General features: G+C 38.2%; 1 protein-coding gene across 1 annotated transcript in view; it reads left to right on the forward strand.

Annotated features, from left to right (window-relative positions):
- plxnb2a.1 (plexin b2a, tandem duplicate 1) overlaps positions 1-20,364 on the forward strand; it is a 183,416-nt gene that overhangs the window by 73,520 nt on the left and 89,532 nt on the right. The window contains exon 2 of the mRNA XM_007229723.4: positions 14,290-14,369. The gene's annotated coding sequence lies outside the window, so the exon portion shown is untranslated. The remainder of the gene's footprint in view (positions 1-14,289; positions 14,370-20,364) is intronic.

Below are 20,364 nucleotides of genomic sequence, written 5' to 3' on the forward strand. Positions count from 1 at the left end.
TTAGAAAACTGATGGGTTTAGGGCCAATCCAGGCATATTTTAAGGATCAGGAAAGTCCAATTCAGTTCCAAGCCTTTATTTTAACCACAGTTCTCCGCAGTGTGATGTCCTGTGTTCTAAAGACACCATAACCAGACATTATTGCTCAGCAGGCAGTGCTGAGATGAGTTCTTAGAAGGAAAACAAAAGAGTGTGGAATCATTTTACAGTGGAGCTTGAAAACTAGCCACTGGCAGTGTAGGTTTATAATGCTTAGTTCATACTAGGGGTGTGCCATATTGTATTATACGCAATGATGTCGCTAACATTTTTAAACATCGTTCTTGCAAATATACCCTGGAATAATGTGATATTATTTTATATTATTCATATGGACCTTTAGGCTACGATTTTTTTGCTGTTTGTAGCAAAAGGAAAATTCACTCACACTGTTCTCATTTCCCATTAAATATCTACTAGAGATAAGATTATACAGCTATTGAAAAAAATAAAGAGACCACTTCAGTTTCTCAGTTTCAGTTTCTCTGATTTTGCTATTTATACGTATATGTTTGAGTAAAATGAACATTGTTTTTTTTCTATAAACTACAGACAACATTTCTCCCAAATTTTGAATAAACATATTGTCATTTAGTGCATTTCTATGCAGAAAATGAGAAATGGCTGAAATAACAAAAAAGATGCAGAGCTTTCAGACCTCAAATAATGCAAAGAAAACAAGTTTATATTCATAAAGTTTTAAGAATTCAAAAATCAATATTTTGTGGAATTACCCTGTTTTTAGCAAAAAAAAAAAAAAAAAACTTACGCTGTTTTCATTTCCTATCATATATCTACTATAGACGGATCATATCTGTCCAGTATCATTCATTTAACTTCAGTTCTGATATATGGAGAAACTTGCATAGTGCATTACTAGTATCAGGACATTCTGGATTATTGATTCCTGTTACAAATCTGATAAATTCCTGATAGTTTTTTATATATCAGGGGTGTGCAATACGTGTGCAATAATACAAATTTTAATTTGTTGCAGTAGTGTATTCTTGAAATATTTTTTTAAATTCAGTATTTTGTCATAACGCCAAGAGTATCAGTATTGCGAAAATACCGTGAAATATTGTGATATTATTTTAGGGCCGTATCGCCCACCCCTAGTGCCATATCATATTGCCAAATAATATTAATATTATTTTTTTTGTTGTAGTAGTGTATTAGTCAACTCATTATTATTGTTTTTAATTCATTGTTTTGTCACATCACCAGGAATATGCTTATCTCAGAAATACCATGCGCCACCAACACCCACCCCTAGTTCATTCGATTTAATAGTAGCAAAAAAAAAAATATATATATATATATATATGATTTTAGCCCTGATTTTAGTACAGCCAGTGAATGGGCGATATGAAATAAAATTGCAAGACACAAGTTGAGATGAAACCTGGTGGAAGAATTTGTACAAGGTCAGCAAAGCTTTCTACTTTGGTGTTTAGTGGCGTGTACATGGTGTTAGCATCGCAGGCACAAAAATACATCATGTTCACTAATTGAACTAACTGAAATCTTCTGCCACATACTTGTGGTCGACCTCGGCAAACATTGAAAACATGGAGCACAGGACTGGAGGCCTCCAGGGAAAGTGTACTGTAATGTTAGGGCGAGCTGTTTAATGGAGTGGGCTTGGAGTGTAACTGTGCTGTGAGAAGTGTGAGGCAGTTAGTCTGGACCGTGTGTCATGCCTGGGCGATGTCACTTAAACAAAGCACAGACACCTCGACTCGTCTGCCAGTCCTCAACACTGTCAGCTACCATTTTACGAGAAATGGGCAGTGAAATAGATTTATATACGAGCCCTCAACTCTTCTTTTTAGAGTCTGCCCCATTTCTTTCTCTCGCTCGCTCACCCTCTTTCTCTTGCACTCTCTCGCTCACTCTCTGTGATGAAAAATGAAATTACTTTCTTCTCTGAAGCATTTCCTTACTGCCAACTGGACTTTTTTTGATGTATGTAACACACACACACACACACACACACACACACACACACACACTCACTCACTCACTCTGCTGATGCCCTGTGTTGTGGGAGGTGTGTAGTGAAGCTGAGTTTTGGTTAGTAAATGAGCTGTTCCGTGCTCTGGCTCCTGTCTGTCGTCTCTCTGAGTTGCTGTTAAACAGAGCTGGGCATGTGCTGCATTACTATACACAGAGCTGCTGCTGTAGTGCTGTATGTGTGTCAACCACACACATCTATCTCTCTGTCTATGTCTGTCTGTCTGTCTTTCCATTTCTCTTTGTCTTTAGTTCTTTGTTTTTTTGCATTTCTTTTTTGAGCTCTTTTCAGTTTCTCCTTACCTACCTTTTTTGACCTCTCTTTATCCTTTCTACTCTTTCTCTGCACTTTCTCTTTGCCCTTTCTCTCTACTCCTTTTTTGCGTCTCTTTCCTTCTCTCTACTCTTACTCTGGTCTTTCTTTCTCTGCTCTTTGTGTATTTATTTCCATCTGCTCTTTCTCCTTTGTTTAATCAGTCATTTTTCTCGCCTCTGACTTTTCGATGCTCTTTTTCTTTATTTTATTACTCCTTCATATTTCTCTAGCATTTCTTTTGCTCTGCTCTTTAGTTTATTTCTTTCTTTTCTTTCTCCTTCTTTCTCTTTCTCCATTTTGTCGCTACTCCTTTCTCTTTTTCTGCTTTGTTTTCTGCTCGTTTCTGTATCTGTTATTTTCTATCTCTGCTCTTATTCTCTCTATACTGAATATTTTCTCTGCTCTTTTAATACTGTATACCTTCTTTCTCTTATGTTATCTGTCTCTATCCCTCTTTCTCTACTCTTCTCCTTTATCCTTCATTTCTTTCTTTTTTTCTGCTCTTGCTCTGTTCCTGCTCAATGCTACATTTGTCCTCTTGTTCCTTTTTCTCTGATTATTTCTTTCTTTAGAACTATTTTTCCCTTACATACCCTCACCCACCCCCTCCCACTTTCTTCTCTAACTCTTTCCTATACTCTAACATTACATTTTCTCATATCATTTCTATTTTCTGTTATCTCTATCTCTCTCTCGACTGAGTGCGAGAACGAGAGAGTGAGTCAGTAGAGACTCTCTCGTTATCACACACAGTCTCGCACACACATCGTCTTGCTTGCTCAGCTCATTCTGGCATGTTTTGATATCCACTATAAAAGTGATGTTTTTCACATTCCTTTAGTTCTTTCTTTCTTTGTCTTTCATGGGAGCTCGGCTGTGGGCGCTCTCTCACATTTTGAAGTTTAATAAAATAATAGAGTGGGAACAGTAATGAGGGGCAGTCTGTCAGGGATCATTGTGTGTAAAAGCAGTAGTGTGTGTGAGGGGGTGCTGAGTAAAGGCTGTGTGCCCAGTCAGCAGAGTTTGATGTTTATTAAAGGAAAACTGAGGGATCATGAACTTCTTCATAAAGACACTGCATCGTTTAATGCTGCCAAACCACACACGCCCCGCTCGCTCTGACAGACCGGCACGGATTCTGTTGCATATCTTTTCTTATCTCTCTCTCACACACTCCCACCTGTAAAAACACAAGCCTCTCAGCTGTGTGGAAGTTTTGCAAGGTTTTTCTGCAGTTGGACGCACGCTCTGCTGCGAGCGCTCGAGACCCAGAGCTGTAGCCGGAAGCGTCGCGGCTGGAGTGAGGCGGGGGCTGCAAGAAACTGGCAGCGAGCCAGAGGGCTCGCAAGAGGATTTACAGAGGCCGGAGGAGGATGGAAGTGCTGCTGATTTGTCTGCTGTTTCTTTCAAGAGTATACTCTTCCAGCAAATTAAAAAAAAATATCAGATTACTCTCTTTTGGAGTCACTCAGCCATAACATATGTACTTGTTGAGTTTTTAGAAGTTATGAGGCTAGTGGAGCTCAGGTAATGTAAGCTTGCAATCATAACTTTTTCTTAGTTCCCATTAAATTTGCACATTTAATAAGGGACTATGGCCAATATGACTAAGTTTAAGATTTGCAGACAGTACTTACTGGGCAGGAATTACTTTTAAACCAAATATCGATATTGAAGAATTACAATAATTTGTTTTACCGTACTGTATCATTTCTCAAACACTTTTTAATTTACATCAGAATACATGTAAAGATTGGTATCAGACAGTGGTTCTTTAAGTGCTTGGTTTAAACCCCGCCTACTATGCAGCGTTGATGAACTGTCTTCATATCCCACTGGTTGCATATAAATTAAACTTATAAATATGATTTTGTATTTTTTATATTATAGAAGTTTCTTCTAAAATTTGATTTAAACAATCACTATGTCACCTTTCTTACAGGATTGCAATATATTGTACTACATTAAATCATAACCACTCCAGGAAACTTACTTTAGGAACAGATTACCCCTGATATTGAAATAAACAATGTATAAGAAGTGTGTCCACAAACTTAAATATAGATTTTTATATTGGGATTTTATATAGGACTACATTTTGCATTGATTAACATTTTATCCAGCATGTACAGTGTTACAACCGCAATTTGGAAAAAAATATATAGAATTTGTGGAAAATATAGATCTATATATTTAAATAAAAATGGAAAGCAATAATTTTTCATAAACCTGTAGGTAGAAAAAAGAAAAGTGAAAAAAAGAACAAAAGAAAAATAAAATGTGTGTCTCCTTTTTTTTGAAACAGTATGTAAAGTTCTGGGAAGTGAGGATACCAATTTCTGGAGACGAAAGTTCTCTCTTTCTTGCATAATTATATAAACTTGTAACTGTAGGCGATATAACCAACATATCTGCTGATTAGACCTTAGATTAGAATTTTTTAGTAGCTAATAATAAATGTAAGCCACTGACCCACCAATTAGCATGGTACAAACTCCATGCCTTTTTTTGCCTCTTTCCTCAAACTGCATTGAATTTAAACAGAATCTAATCTCAGAAGTAATCCCAAATATTTTCTGACACTGTATTCGAGCTTGGAATGTTTGTTAAAACCTGAATGGATTTCCCAAGTATGGGCTCAGGTCAGATTTAGTTTTTTTCTTACCTCCTTCCCAGTCTTAACAGATTTTCTCCCAACATTTCCTCTTGAATTTAAGGATTGAACTGCTGAGGGCTTATAGTAATAGCACCAGCAAAATAAGATAAAAACCACTATCATGCGCTCTGGAACTGCCCCCCCTGTCAGGCAGTTTTGGTCAGAGGTCATGGGAGAGCTATCCAAGATCCTCAGCCTCAGCATCCCACTCTCTCCTACTGTAGCCCTGCTTGGTGACTATTTTTCTCTCTTCATCAGCCTCAAAATATCTGCATTCATCTTTATTTCTACAACAGAAGCCAAAAAATATTACTCAACTCAAGATCGAACAAAAGTAATGTGAATAAATCAGTGGAACAATTTGCTAACTAAACACTCAAATATGAAAAGATGTACATTTATTTACCATAAAATATATCATCAATCACTACAACAATATCTGGTCCCTATTCTTGAAATTTATCCAAAGGTAATCCCTCCACTTATATGTTCATTTATTTATTTACTCTCTCGCTTCCTTAAACATGCCTTCTCATTATTTAATATTACAGTAACACCCTGTCTGTTGTCTATGTTGTTAATTTGTCTATTTTGTAACTGCCTCTTTCTCCCCATACTGTTATGTATTTGTCAAGATATATATGTGCATGCATTTAAAAGAAATCACAAAAACATACAGAAAACAGGAAACAAATTAAATATAGTAAAATCAGCTAAAACAGTTTATTTAGTTTGTGACATTTTTCATTATCAGTATTTTTTTATGAATGCTAGTGTCAGTGTATGGCAGTTTAAACAGTGCTATTATAAGAGATTAGGTTTTAAGCTGCACTTTATTTATGATTAACATACTTGGATGGATAATATTGGAAAGTCTGGTTGGATATGTTCAGTTTTGTTGTTTAAGCTGAACTTAATTGGATCTGTGGCTGTGTTTTATCTTGACTCTGGAAAGAATGCTGTGTTCTGTGTTGGATCAATAATTCACGCCTATTAGTTCAGCCATGATACATTTATTAGGATCAAAAACATATAATAACTGATTAGGACTGCTAAAAAGACATAACACTAATTGATGTTTAGTTTATTGCGTTGTTGGATTAAGCTCTTCATGGTATGACCTACATACTGTGATTTATAAAAATGAAGAACAGTTCACACTCTGGTATGAGCTGTCTTGGACAATCAGTCTTGCCTGTATTTTTGCTCCAGTGCAGAACTAAAGCAATAAACTTTTTGGCACCCAGCATGTTTTGACTGATTTTACTGTTTAGGGTAGGAAAATTGAAAATTGTGCAAATATTTTGCTTTCCTTGAGCAAGAGTGTGATGGATCTTCGGATGACAGCATCACGCAGAGAAGCAGACGGTGGTCCTGCTTAGGCTTTATAAATTAAATGCCTGGAAAGGTCTAAAGGTCAGGTTGAGGCGTCAAAGTGCTGTAGTTAGAAATATGTGTGGCCTTTCCAGAGCATTAGCTTTTGAAGAACACAAGCAGTTGAGTTTCAGAGTGTGGAAAAGGTTCGAGGTGTTAATAGAAACGTGATCCTCTCCTCCCCGTCACTTCCTCTGCTCTCCATTCAGCTCTGAACTGCCCTACGCCACTGACCTCACATGCCTCCTTCTGCACATGTGGGAAAGATGGAGGAGCAGAAGCACATCAAACGCTTTGGTTCTTCCATCAGGCACGCCAAAGTGTGTGTGTGTGTGTGTGTGAGAGAGAGAGAGACGGAGACAGAGAGAGAGAGAGTCTGAGAGAGAGACCATTGCTTCCCACAGCGTATGTAGTCCTCCCAGGCTGTGTTTTTGAGGTTTGACTTGAACAGTCAGGAAGGAGATTTTGGTTCCTTTTCCAACCTCACGTCACCCCTTATGTTTTTTTTTCTTTTTTTGTGGTTTAGCACTACTCTATGCATTATCTTTCATTTACTCCTTTGCTTTTTTTGGACAGGAGGATGTTGACTTGAAAGCTGTGGAATGATGCATGTAGCAAGTAGCATATGGTACCATATTGTATCTTTGTATCAAGACCACCCTTTCAGCTTAGATAGTGAGTTTGTACAAAGTTCTTATAGGCAAACCTCTTCACACAGCGGTCGTCTTTACAGTGCTGCCGGCCGGTTATTTCCAGTCACGCAAGACCAGGCAGCTAGAACTATCAATGAAACTGAAAGTCAAATTACTGTTTTAGAAACAAATTTTAAATGACTGATAAAATCTGCCATCATCCTGTTGAACAGTTTATAGTGTTTTAATGTGTAATTATAAAGAACTTGGCGATCTAGCAGACTAAGGCACTGCCACTATGAACTTGGCAATATGATGCATATCAGGATGTATGGATTATGATTCAGTATAGAGCTGGGCTGGCCTAAAAAAATAATGAATCAACTTTTCCCCTTCTAAAAATCAAACTACAGATGACAACAAATGGTTAAAAACTAGGCTAACCTTTATTTTGGTTTCACTTAAATTTCTCCTTTGGGGTTCAGTGCAACCAGAATCTTGTAGATAAGAATGCAGCCAATATCATTGTAATTTTTCATAAAAACACACTGTCCTTAACTTTTAATTTGAGTTAATCGCTTAGATAATATAATAAAATGTGGATTATATTATATTCTACCACAGATAGTTCCAACGTCCTCTCAGCAATGTGATTGGCTGAGAGGCATTCTATAAGTGCCGTTATCAGTCGGTAATGCACTGTAACCGAAGCTCTACATGTATTACCCCGCCACGTACAGGTGAGCTAGCAAGGATGCAGCGCTTACAAACCAAACAGTGCAGCTACAAACAGAGCAGCAATGGAACTATTTTAACTTTCAAAGTTTTTTTTTATAACCAAACAGATCTCCCTCTTTAAGGTTCGTGCTATACTTGCAATATTGGCACTGCTGTGCTGAGTGCCAATATAACACATTTATAGTACTCCCTCTCGTGTATTATTGCTTAAATAAAATATATGATCATATTTATAAAATCTGAAGAAAGGAAAAGTTTACTTTTGTCCAGTTAGAACAGTGAGATCAAACATCTAGCAGTCTGTATTCAAACACAACAAAAATAAACAACTGATATGATTGGATAAAAAAAAAATATATATTTTTTTTCTTTTAAAAATTGCATTAAGTTGCCTTGCTCACACTTATGCAGTGTATCACACTATACCGTGTTTATTGTAGTACATAGTAAATACACATTTTATTGGCAGGTTCTGCCAATACACAGATTTATTAGAAAGGCCTTGTGAACTCTGACCTCATACAAACGTTTGTTGCCAGTGGCATCTATTCTCCTGCTGGCTTGGAGCATGGCTGTAAAACGGGTGTTTTATGTGTGGTAACAGCAGTTTTGATGTGCCTGCCAGTTCTGGGTGGGGTGGGTTTTAGTTTTTGAGTGTAGTATTGTGCTGTAAGCCAAAACCAGTCCCATTTCAGCTTTGGGACAGATTAATGGAGCAGCCATGTGCTCCTTTCCCTCTGGACAGGTTTTATAAGCCGATTCGAGCCAGCAGCGTCTCTTAAAGCATAAACTAGAAATCAATACCTTTTAGGTGCAGAAATAAGCTCCTGATAGCTCTGAATGGAAACACATTCCCCTGAAGTCGGCTTTTCTGCCTCGCTTCCTCTCTCTCGGATTGTAAAACAGGCGTGCCATGCCAACTGCACTGTATGTGTCAGTAAGTGGAGAGGAGAGACCGTCGTGAGTTTCTGTGTCTGATGATCTCTGGACGTTTGCTTACATCTAATATCTGATTTGCTGTTTCAGGAAATGTGTACTGAAAATATCACTATAAGTATTATTATGAACTGTAGCAATTTTTGAAGGCTTTTCCTGAAAAGTCAGTAAGAGAAAAAGTGATCTAATTAGTGTTTTATTCATCTACTCTTTGCGTCACTCCTGAAGATGTTGTGGCAACCAGACTGACACAACTGAAGTGTCCCTCACTGTGGGCGGTGCATATAATGAAGGAATTCTAACATTTATACACCGTCTTTAAAGCAGATTTGACAGCTCTTTGTCAGCTGTACATGGTTGTAGTTTGGAGATGCCTGGTGGAGAGTTTAGTGGCCCATTTAATGAGAGCTCGACTTACTCTGCCACTTCGCTGCCACCCACCAAACCTGAGCCTTAGAGTGTTTCTGCAGAAAACCATTCTATAGTAGAATAATTGGCTGTAGTCAACCAATAAACCAAATTAGGCTAGAGATATACTTGCTGTCTGGCCTTGCATTCACATAAACATCTGGTTGCATTGTAAACGTAGCTTCCTGCACATGTGACTGGCAGAAGTGTCAAGTTCAAATACTTTGTTACTTTACTTCAGTATAAATGTTGGTTATCTATACTTTACTAGACTAATAATTTTTCAGACAACTTTTTATTTCTACCTTTAGTTTTTACACAATTATCTGTACTTTCTAAAAAAAAAAATAGCCTTGTTACACCTATTTCATTTCAGCTTGTTTTCATTACGGGTTCTCATAGTCCCAAAATCATTATCAGGATAAATGCACTATATGCAGTGCGGCCTAACATTTTGTCCTTAGTGGCATTTATTTTTTCCTATTTCGATACTTTTACTTGTATACGTTAGTAGAAGTAGAAGTATTAAAACCAGTATTTTTACACTTTTACTTGAGTAAAAAAACTACAGAGGTATTTTAAACTGTTGTATCTATATTTCTACCTTGGTATTGAATAAGAATACTTTTTGCCACAGCAGTAAGGAAATCATATCTATGTAGGAAGCTGTTCCTCAAAACTTTGCCACGTTGATTCTGATGGAGGTAACAGCTAGTATATCTATAACCTTATCCAGCTTTTGTTTATATTTCTGCCTTAAGGTACTTTAAGTATGATTGTGTACCAGGGAGCTTCAATGCATTCCCATTTCCAGAGAAATATGCACATTTATGCTTCTTGTAATCTGATTTGTATTGTTTTGACTAGAAAAAAATCAGTTTAAAAGACGAAAGCACTGCAACTGAATGTTTTACAGAACACAACTTACGTAATGTTAAAAGTATTCTTGAGAGTAACACAACAGTGACAGTTTCTTCTAACTTTTTTTTCTTTTCTTATAAGAGTAGGAACATAACTGTGCACATATGTTCAGGTTCAGTATGATTTCCACAAGATACAGTTTTTCAGAATTTTCAGTTGGATTAATAAAAGTTGTCTTAGAAACATTTTCAACTTCTGCTGTGGCACTTTCAAACCAAAGAAATCACCAACCCCCAAATCACAGCCCCCATCATTTATAATGGAATATATAGGCAAGTCATTTGAGCATGAGTGTGTACATAACATAAACCCCACTCCCTTTTTGCCCTCTTTACTCTTATAGGCTGCATACAGATGATTTTAATCATTGGCAGTGATCTCCATAAAAATGTAATATGAGAGACTGAGCGATATATCAGCAATGCAGTTTTAGTTGTTTCATGTATTCATTTAGTGTGATTTGAGTCTACAGGGTAACGACTGTATGTGGTCATCTCTCTGCCACATACACAGCAGATGGACATTACATTAAAAAAATGCTGTAGTATTCCTTTAAGTGTGTGTGCGTTTGTGTGTGTGTGAAAGAGAGAGAAAGAGAGGGAGTGGGTGTGTGCAGCACTGAAAGTAGAAACGAGAGACCAGGATTCGGAAACATGACTATAAACATCTGGTTCTCATCGGTAGGACAAAAAAGGGGCCTAGTTCTGGGAACTGGCAATAAGCGCACATGCACATGCAGACTGAGAGATTGGGCTCAGAGAAGTTTGGAGACTGGAGTCCAGTGTAAAGTTTCGAGCTCGTCTTTATCTGCTTGACTTGCTCACCTCCAACACTGAATATGTGACATCACCTCTCTGTCCAGGGCAACCAGACCACTCGTCAAACGCTTCAGTTGTCTCCCTGCTCGCTCATGCATGCACACACACCGGTTAGACACAGGGTCCCTGAGTGCTAGGGAGGGGTGTGTAAGTGTAGGATTTAGGGTGTGTGTGTGTGCATGTCTGTGTGAGCTCATCACATTAACAGAATGAGGGTTTGGAGAGAAACACTGCTGGATGACTTCCAGTGATGAGTGTTATTCCAGAGCTGCAGAGAGAGTAGGAGGGGTGTGTTTTAACAGTTGTGCTACAGCTCTCCATGATAATTTCCATTATTTTATTATTAGATCATACAGCAGCATGTAAAGTATGCAAATTATTGTGGTCACACGTTACACATGAATGGAACTACATAGAATACCATAGTTTACCATAATAACTTTAGCAATTACCTAGAAGATTCTAGTGACCACCTAGCAACATTTTATAGGAGAAATTTTGGAAGTAGTGAAACATGGTAACAAGTAGCCCAACTCTGTTTCTCCCCCAGCAATCCAAAATACAGCACTTTTAGCTGATTATCCCTAACAAAATTAAGGCCAATTTATTTATACTTCTTCCTCAACCTACACTGTAGCCTATACATATCCAGCAAGCTGTGGATCGCTCTGCAGTTTAAACCACTATTGCAGAAATGTGTGGGTGGAAAGTCTTGGCCCGGCGGACCAATCACAACTGTGGCTGTTCGTGTTGCGTAGTTACACTTCCTGGGAGGTACACGTCTAACTACGGCATGAGCTATGGCGTAGGGTACACGGTGACGCATAGACTACCTTGTTCTGTTAACGCAGAAGTATAAATTGGGCTTTAAAAGGCTAGTGTTAAGGGCATAGTGTTGCCCATGCAAAGAAATGGCTGTTAAAACTAGGCTTTTACACTAATCAAAACACTGACAAGGAAGCTATAATTAGTGTTATCATTATATATAGTTTTGAATATATTGCTGCCAGTGTGACTCACTGACTGTTGGCTGATATAATAGGACTGGCAGTTAGTGGTCTCCTCCAAGCACGTTAACCTCAGTGATGTTTGTTCATTAGTATGTATGTACGTATGTGTTCACTGCATGTATGGGTTAAAGGCCGAGATCATATTCCATGTGTGTTAAGGACAAGGAAGGTTAATATGGTTGTCTTGTCTTGTCTGACCACTTCTAATTTTCTTTCTTAATCAGTTTCTTTGATTTAGCTATTTATAGGTATATGTTTGAGTAAAATACACATTGTAGTTTTATTCTCCCAAATTCTAAAAAAAGTAACAAAAAAGATGCAGAGCTTTCAGACCTCATATTATGCAAAGAAAACAAGTTCATATTCATAAAGTTTTTATAAAGAGTTCAGAAATCATTATTTGGTGCAATAACCCTGGTTTTTAATCAAAGCTTTCATGCATCTTGGCATGTTCTCCTCCACCAGTCTTGCACACTGCTTTTGGATAACTTTATGCCACTCCTGGTGCAAAATTTCAAACAGTTCATTTTTGTTTGATGGCTTGTGATCATTCATCTTCCTCTTCAATATATTCCAAAAGGTTTTCAAATGGTAGAATCCAAGAAACTTGTCATTTTTAAGTGCTCTCTTTACAGTTTGACGTGGATGATCGATATGAACGTTGAGGAGTAAACTAGTAGACTCTGTATCACTCCTAAACATCCTGTAGTGTACTGCAGTCTCTAAACTTGAGTAGCATATGAACTTTAAAGAGTCTTGCTCATATGCTTGTAAGCATGAGGTTGATAATGATGGTGGTGGTGGTGGCAATATTATTAATAGGATTATTAGAGTGGATGTTTGTGTATGTCCGTTTGTGCTTATTTGTGTTTAAGCCTCTGGAAAGAGTCCTTTGTTAGTTTCCACATGAGTGACATTTGCACTAATAAGCTGTGTCTGTCATTTAGCTCATCACACTGAGCGTGTTTGGTGGAACAGTGTGCTGCGGTGTGTCTGAGGGGGGTCTCCTCCGAAATAATCCCAATTTTACACTCCTAATCATAATCAGCCCCTATTATATTAGGAACCCTGCAGTCAGGCTTTTATCTCTCCTCGGCTCACTCTCTCCTGTGCCACAGTCACACACTCACTTGTTATGTTCAGAAACAGACTGTGACCAATCAGAGCTGCACTTCCGACTGGGACATTTGAGTGTGTAAGTGTGTAACTATGTAATATGGAGAGGCTCTGATACAGAACGATATGTACCAGTACTCAGAAAAATGACCATACTCTCAATACAAAATACTGAGAGGATTCCCCAGAATAGAAGAGCTCATGAGTTAAAGACTGATATAGAAAGATAAACTGATAGATGGATAGATATATGGATAGGTGGACGGATGGAGGAATGGATGTGTATATACATAAATACATGTGTAGATGTATAGATACAGATCTATAGATGAATAGATAGTTAGATTGATAGATACAGTGGATACATATGTGGATAGATGGCCAGAGATGAGTAGATGGATGGATGAATAGGTGGAATGCTAGACAAAGGTACACTGTAAAAAAGAGAGATGGACAGAGATGAACCTAGTTGGATTTATTGAGAGGTAAATGGGTAAAGATGTATACATAGAACGATAGGTTAATTGTTGGATGAATTAAGAGGTAGATGGACAGGGATCGATGGATTAATCTAGAGGTAAATGAACAGATAGGTGGATGATAGAAAGATGCATTGACAGATGGTCAGAGATGGATAGATTGATAGACTGAGAGATGGTAATAGATAGCTACATAGATGGTTTGATTGAGAAGTAGATTAATACATGTTTTGGTTGAGCAGCGGATGGACACGAGATGGAAAGTGGGATTGAAAGACAGATGGTCAGAGATAGATAGTGAGATGGTTTGAGATATTGATAGAGATGAAAAGAGATGTTTTGGTTGAGAGGTAGATGGACGAGATGAAAAGATGGATTGAAAGACAGATAAACAGTGATGGAAAGAAAGGTGTTTGGTTGTATGGTAGAAATGCAGAAAGGAATAGAAATATGTACTGAGAGATGCTAAGAGAGAGATACAGAAATGGTTTAATTGCGGTAGCTAGAGATTAATAGATAGATGTTTTGGTTTAGAGGAAGATGGACAAAAGATGGAAAGATGACTTGAAAGACAGAGATGGATATTTAGATGGATTAAGAGATAGAAAAACAAAGATGGCTGAAATAAGCAGAGATTACAGCATATATGGTGTATAGTCATTAAAAAAGTTAATGATGTTAGACTGATAGAGGAACAGGATCAGGAGAATGAGTGGAGAGATTGTGCAGTCCTGCTCCACCCAGCAGACAGAAGTGTCTGTTTTCTATCAGTACTGTTGGGCGTTCTGTTCCTCACTGTTCATTCACAATCCTCTGTTTCTCTCTTTCAGTGTGCGTGTGTCTGCTGCCCTGTCCAAGAGCACCATCAGAGAGCAATCGAAGGAGCGAGAGCAGGGAGAGGAGCGCGCAAGTAAGTGAAGAGCACGAGAGTAATGCACTAAAACACTGCAGCTCATCACTAGCTGGGGAGTTGAGCAGTGTTATTTTGAGACTCTGTGATTCAATAAGAGGAGCTTTTTACAGACAGACAGACAGACAGACAGAGAAAAAGAGAATTACTCTGTATAGTGGATCAGCTTAAACAATGTTCCCTGTCTGTCCTCACACACTTTCACTGCTCCACTCTGTAAGTGCATCAGCGGCTGAGCGACTGCCTGAGCTTCTGTTGTCTACATTAAAACACTTTCCCGCCACAGGTCGATGAAATCTGAGCCCCACGTCTGAAAATAAAAGCACAAATGTACACATACACACCTCTCTCTCTCTCTTTCTCTCTCTCTTTTTCTGTCTCTCTCAGACTGTCATTCTCTATATTTCTGGCATTGTTGGTCTGACTGTCTCTATATGTCTTTGGCTTGTTTGGTTTTTCCTGGTCTGTCTTACTCTATCTCTCTTGTCGCTGTCTCTCTTTGTCTCTTTCTGTGTTTCTCAAATCTCATTCTTGGTCTAGCTGTCTCTCTTGGTCCATCTGTCTCTCTTTGCCTGTCTGTTTTTGTCTGTCTCTTTTGCTCTGTCTGTCTCTGTCTCTTTTTGTCTATTTCAGTCTGTCTCTGTTTCTCATTGTTTTTCTGTTTTTTTTTTCTCTTTCTTGCTCAGTTTGTCTCTCTTTTCCTCTTTGTCTTTTTGGTCTGTCTGTTTTGTCTCATTTTCTCAGTCTCTCTTTCTCAGTCTTTCTTTGTCTCTTTGTGTGTCTGTCTCCCGCTCTGTATGTCTATCTTAGTCTCTTTCTATTTTTATCTCTTTGAATCTCTTTCTGTCTCTCTCTTTCTCAGGCTCTCTTTCTGTTTTATAGTTATCTTTTTGTGTGTCTGTCCTCTTGGCCTATCTCTTGCCCTCTATGTCTCTCTTGGTCTCTTTATGTGTCTCTATCTCTGCCTCTGTCTCTCTCTTTCTCTCTATCTCTGTCTTATTCATTTCTTTTCCTCCACTTTCTCAACTGGTGGTCAGTCTGTGTGTTTCTGTCTGTCTCACGTTATCTCTTTCTGTCTCACTCTGTCTGTATCTTTGTTTCTCTTTGTCTCTGTCTCTGTCTCTTTCTTTTTTTTCTTAACCGTCCTTTCTTTTTTTCTTTTTTTGTACATTGCTTTCTACCTGTTCCTCTTTCCTTATTGTTTTTGTTTGTCTTTCCTCCTCCCGCTGTGTTTACTTTGGTGGTGTGCTGCTGTCTCATCACTTTGTCTCATCAGTCACTTTCAGAAGCGAGTTGTTATGGAAATGATGATTGAAAGGCAGATTATTTACAGTCTACATTACACTGAGTGATCTAATCTCCCTCAGGAGCCACAGCACTGTACTCCTCTCCTCCCCTTTATTTATTTCAAATTTATGTTTTTTATACTTTATTGTTTGGGCTGTTGTTGGAGGGGGGAGGTGTTTCACTTCAGTGGCGGTTGGTGGAGGCAGAGGTGTGGTGGGAGGTCGGTGCATTTTAAGCAGTAATATTTATCTTTCTCCTGTTCTGGAGCTGCCAGGAGGAGACCGAGGCCTTGGTAAATGAATATTGTTTTGCAGTGCTGGACCTGCTTTTCATAAACTCCATGTACAGACTCATCCTGCTGCTCTGACAGTGATTTATAGCTCCTGTCAATCAGAAACAGGAAGTGGGGGGTTTGTGTATGTGGTGCTGTGTGGAGCATTTAGCAGCAGGAAATATAATATGAGAGGTTGTGCTGCATGTAGTATATTATTGTGGGTTAAGGAAATGCCTCTGGTGCAACAGATTAAAAAATAGCCCCAAAATAGGTTTACACAGTTTACTACTTACCATAAATGAGATTGTTACCAAGTTAACCAAATGGGCAGGCTGCAGATTAAATGAGTAGACTTCCCTAATGTGTTAAACACAAGATTTTATACTCGTCTAAAGCTGCAGAAGGTGCTCAGCTCAATTACCCAGTGGTTGCGGGTCCATAGTTGTGTAGCAGCACTAATAACCATTCGAGTGATAAGTAGCTTGGTGTTCTCTATAAAATCCACAGCTAAAGTCTTGCCATGTTAAATCTGCCTTCTGATGTAATCTGTTCATTTACCACAAGCAGAACAATAATGTTTCTCTCAGACACAAACGCTCGGTCTTCATTTTTCACTTTTTTGACACAATTAGAATTTGGCAGCTGTTCTTAATTTAATGTCAGAAGTTCCTGAAAAAAGATGTGCACCAAAATCACTTGAAATCTCTTTCAATTGTCCTTCATAAAAAAGATAAAGTAGGGTTTTCTGAAATACTAACATTTCTGAAACTATAATATACACAGCCTGGCCAAAAAAAATGAGTACCTGGATTTAACTGAACAAATGGGTTGCTGCAGTTGGTCAGGTCTAGGTTCAGCAACATTATGTGCTGAAAGAATGAGGTCAGCTGACTACCTGAATATACTGAATATAGACCAGGTTATTCCATCAATGGATCTTTTCTTCCCTGATGACACGAGATATTCCACGATGACAATGTCAGGATTAATGGGGCTGGAATTAACCTTATTGAGAATCTTTGGTATGTGCTGGAGAAGACTTTGTGCAGCGGTCAGACTCTTCCATCATTAATGCAAGATCTTGGTAAAATCTTTGGCCCCTCATAATTTAATATAATAGAACTAATATACTTTTAAATGTGTTTTTGTTCTAAGCAGAGTTCCTTTTTATTATCATTTATAGTTTTAAAATGGCCTGAAGCAAAGATTTTGACAGCCTTGGTGGCACGGTGGCTCAGTGGTTAGCATTTTAACCTCATAGCACTGGGGTTTTGGTTCAAGTCTTTATCTGGTTTAGGGCTGCAACGATTATTTAAAATCAACTAATCAAGTGCCTAAACACAACAGATTACATATTAAATCACAATGTCAGTAATTTCCATGTTTAAATAACATTCATATATTTAAATGCCATTTAAACCTCATGTTCTGCTGTTTCTATCGATTTTAGAGATGGCAGAAATAATCGTTGACTAATCGACTAATCGAAAAATAATTTTTAGGTTAGTCGACTACCAAAGTAATCATTAGTGGCAGTCCTAATCTGGGTGGAGTTTCCGTGTTTCGTTTCTTTTGCTGTCTAGCCATAGTTTTGTGATTGTTTAGACTGTTAGACTGTGAAGGTACCAACTCTCGAGATCATCTATTGATGTGAAGATGTGTTTAGAATGTGATTTGGAGTTAAATTCTATACACAAAGCACACTTTTACCACTTTCTGTCACTCACTCACTTTCTTACATTGTCCTATGTTCAGCTGCAGTAGTCCGCAGGTGTTTTTTTCCCGTGTGTGTAGATAGAGAAGTGCAGGTTGTGTGTGGTTTCTTTTGGCAGTGGATTGATTGAGGTGAGGTTTCCGTCTCACTCCTTTTGTCTACAATTTCCACTTCCTTTTTTTTCTGAGTTCAAACCTCAGGTCGGCACTCTCAGAGGATTAGACAGGTTTGTGTGGTCGATGCATAAGCGTGCGCTTGTTATCAGATGTGAGAAACGTCCCTCCGCTCGCTCTGCTCGATGTGGATCAAACCTGAACCTGTCACTTCACCGGCTCAGATGAAGGGGGGAGGATTTGCTGAGCTTTTCGTGGGGCCGTGTTAGAGTTTGCAGCTCTGAGCAGCTCATTAGAATAACACCCCGCTGTTTTGTGCTGTCTGTGGCACCCTGGAGGCAAGTAATGATCAATTTACATGAAATTAAATCCACTGCATGGGACACTGCCTCTCCTTCACACCCCAGAGACACACACACACACAGAGCTGTGATGAGTGAGTGATGGTGAGTGACAGGTCATGTTATGAGTTGTGCCATCGTTCATGTGCTGAATGTTAGTCAGTTTGTGTACAGAGTGAAAAACAGTGTGATGTGAATATTGGGATGTTTATTAAGGAGAGTAATAAGTAATTAAATAAAACTAGTAGTTTTCGATAAAACACCAGTTTAATGGGGCCCGCACATCCTCAGGGATCGCATGCATCTTTTATTTTAAGTGATATTTTTGGTACCTCTCAGCTTCTCCAGAAATGTTTGTGTAAAGCATGTCTTTTAGGACCTTTTTTAGGAGTTTCCCATCCAATAAACTCCCACAATCAGACCTGGCGCAACCTGTGATAATTTAGCAGGCCTTGCCATGCACACACTGGCCAGAATTTAAGCTCCCTCCCTCATAAAATAACACCTCACAACTTATACAGGAGGCTCCCAAATGAAGCTGCTTGAGATATTGCCAAAAGTGTGTAAAGAAGAAAATCACCTCTTTTTAAAGATGTTGTAGTTTTGTTTGCTTAAGACTTTAATTTTGCATTGCTGCTACATATCACATATTTTTTATGTTGTCATTGTTATTATTTAATGTAAAAAATGTTAACAGAAGTTAAAGAAAAGTTTTTTTCTAAATACAAAAGTGTCTACATTGTTGACTAGTTATTTTGTAAGTTACCGAGAGTATCCTGCCACCTATTACTCCTCCAGTTCTGTGACAGGAGACCCACTTCAATCCCTCACCGCTACTGACCAAACGCAGTACAATCAGATATATGATCCTCTCCCAAAAAAAGTATCGAACCTCTGCCAGCAGGAGTAATGGGCCATTTCACCTGTCCACTCAATCCACACAGAGAGGCCCAGGAGAGAAATGCTCTGGAGTCACAGCGCTCCAAATCCAATCACAGAGACTGAGGGAGAGTCTGGAGAAAGAGTGAAGACACATGTCTTTCTATATCGCTCCCTCTCACCCCCCTTCTTTCCACTACTCCATACTTTTAAAGTTCTGCTGTTCTTTTGCTGTTATATATTCATATATTCTATGATCCACTGCTGCTACAATCTGCTCCCCAACGTAATATACCATCACATACTAAGCCTCAAAATTAATTACACCTTCGCATTCTTTTCTTTAAGTCTGTGAACATGGATGTACACTGCATGCTCGGTATGGGGTATAGCAAATATATAAAAGGTATATTTGCATTAGTGGCTTAAATGACTGAGAGAATGCTAAGCCTACACAAAAATACACTTATTAAGACATTTGTTATTTATAGGTTTCTATCTATGTTACAGGAACTGATTAAAATACTAGTGCATCTTAAAAAAATAAAATATTATGCTAAAAAATTACTTTATTTCAGTAATTCATTTAAAAATGTAAAACTCATCTATTATAATGATGACCTATATAATAACACAGTGGACCAACAGCAGCAGATGACATGACTCTCCAAACCATCACTGATTGTGGAAACTTCACACTAGACCTCAAGCAGTTTGGACTGTGTATCTCTCCACTCTTCCTTCAGACTCTGGTTCCTTAATTTCCAAATTAAATGTAAAATTTACTGATGATCAGTGATGGTTTGGAGAGTCATGTCATCTGCTGGTGTTGGTCCACTGTGTTTTATCAAGTTACAGCACTTCTACATGCTTTCCTCTGCTGACAACTTTTACAAGATGCATATTTCATTTTCCAACAGGACTTGGCACACTGCCCACACTGCCAAAAGTACCAATTGGTCTTATATAATACTCTAATTTTCTGAGCTCTGATTTTTGGGTTTTCATTGGCTTTAAGCCATAATGAACAATAAAAGAAATAAACGCTAAAATAGATCACTCTGTGTGTAATATTTCTAAAAATAGTTATAAAGTAACTTTTTATTTATATTCAGAATTCTTGAGATGCACTAGTAGTCACTGAATATAGAACGCTTTTCACTCAAACTAAACTACTTGAAGTATAAATGTAGAAGTAATGCAAAGGAAAATAGACCATTAAGGACAAAAGTATAGACCTCGCCATAGGAGCCTATTCAGCACTACCCAACATCCTAACACGACTATGTCATATTAAAATGTTGCCTGTTGTATCTGCATATATGCCCATTGGAAATTAATGCATTTTAGTGCATTGCAAATACATTGTATTAAAGAAACTTGGTAC

This window comes from Astyanax mexicanus, chromosome 2 (assembly GCF_023375975.1).
Source record: "Astyanax mexicanus isolate ESR-SI-001 chromosome 2, AstMex3_surface, whole genome shotgun sequence".
NCBI classification, from domain to species: domain Eukaryota; kingdom Metazoa; phylum Chordata; class Actinopteri; order Characiformes; family Acestrorhamphidae; genus Astyanax; species Astyanax mexicanus.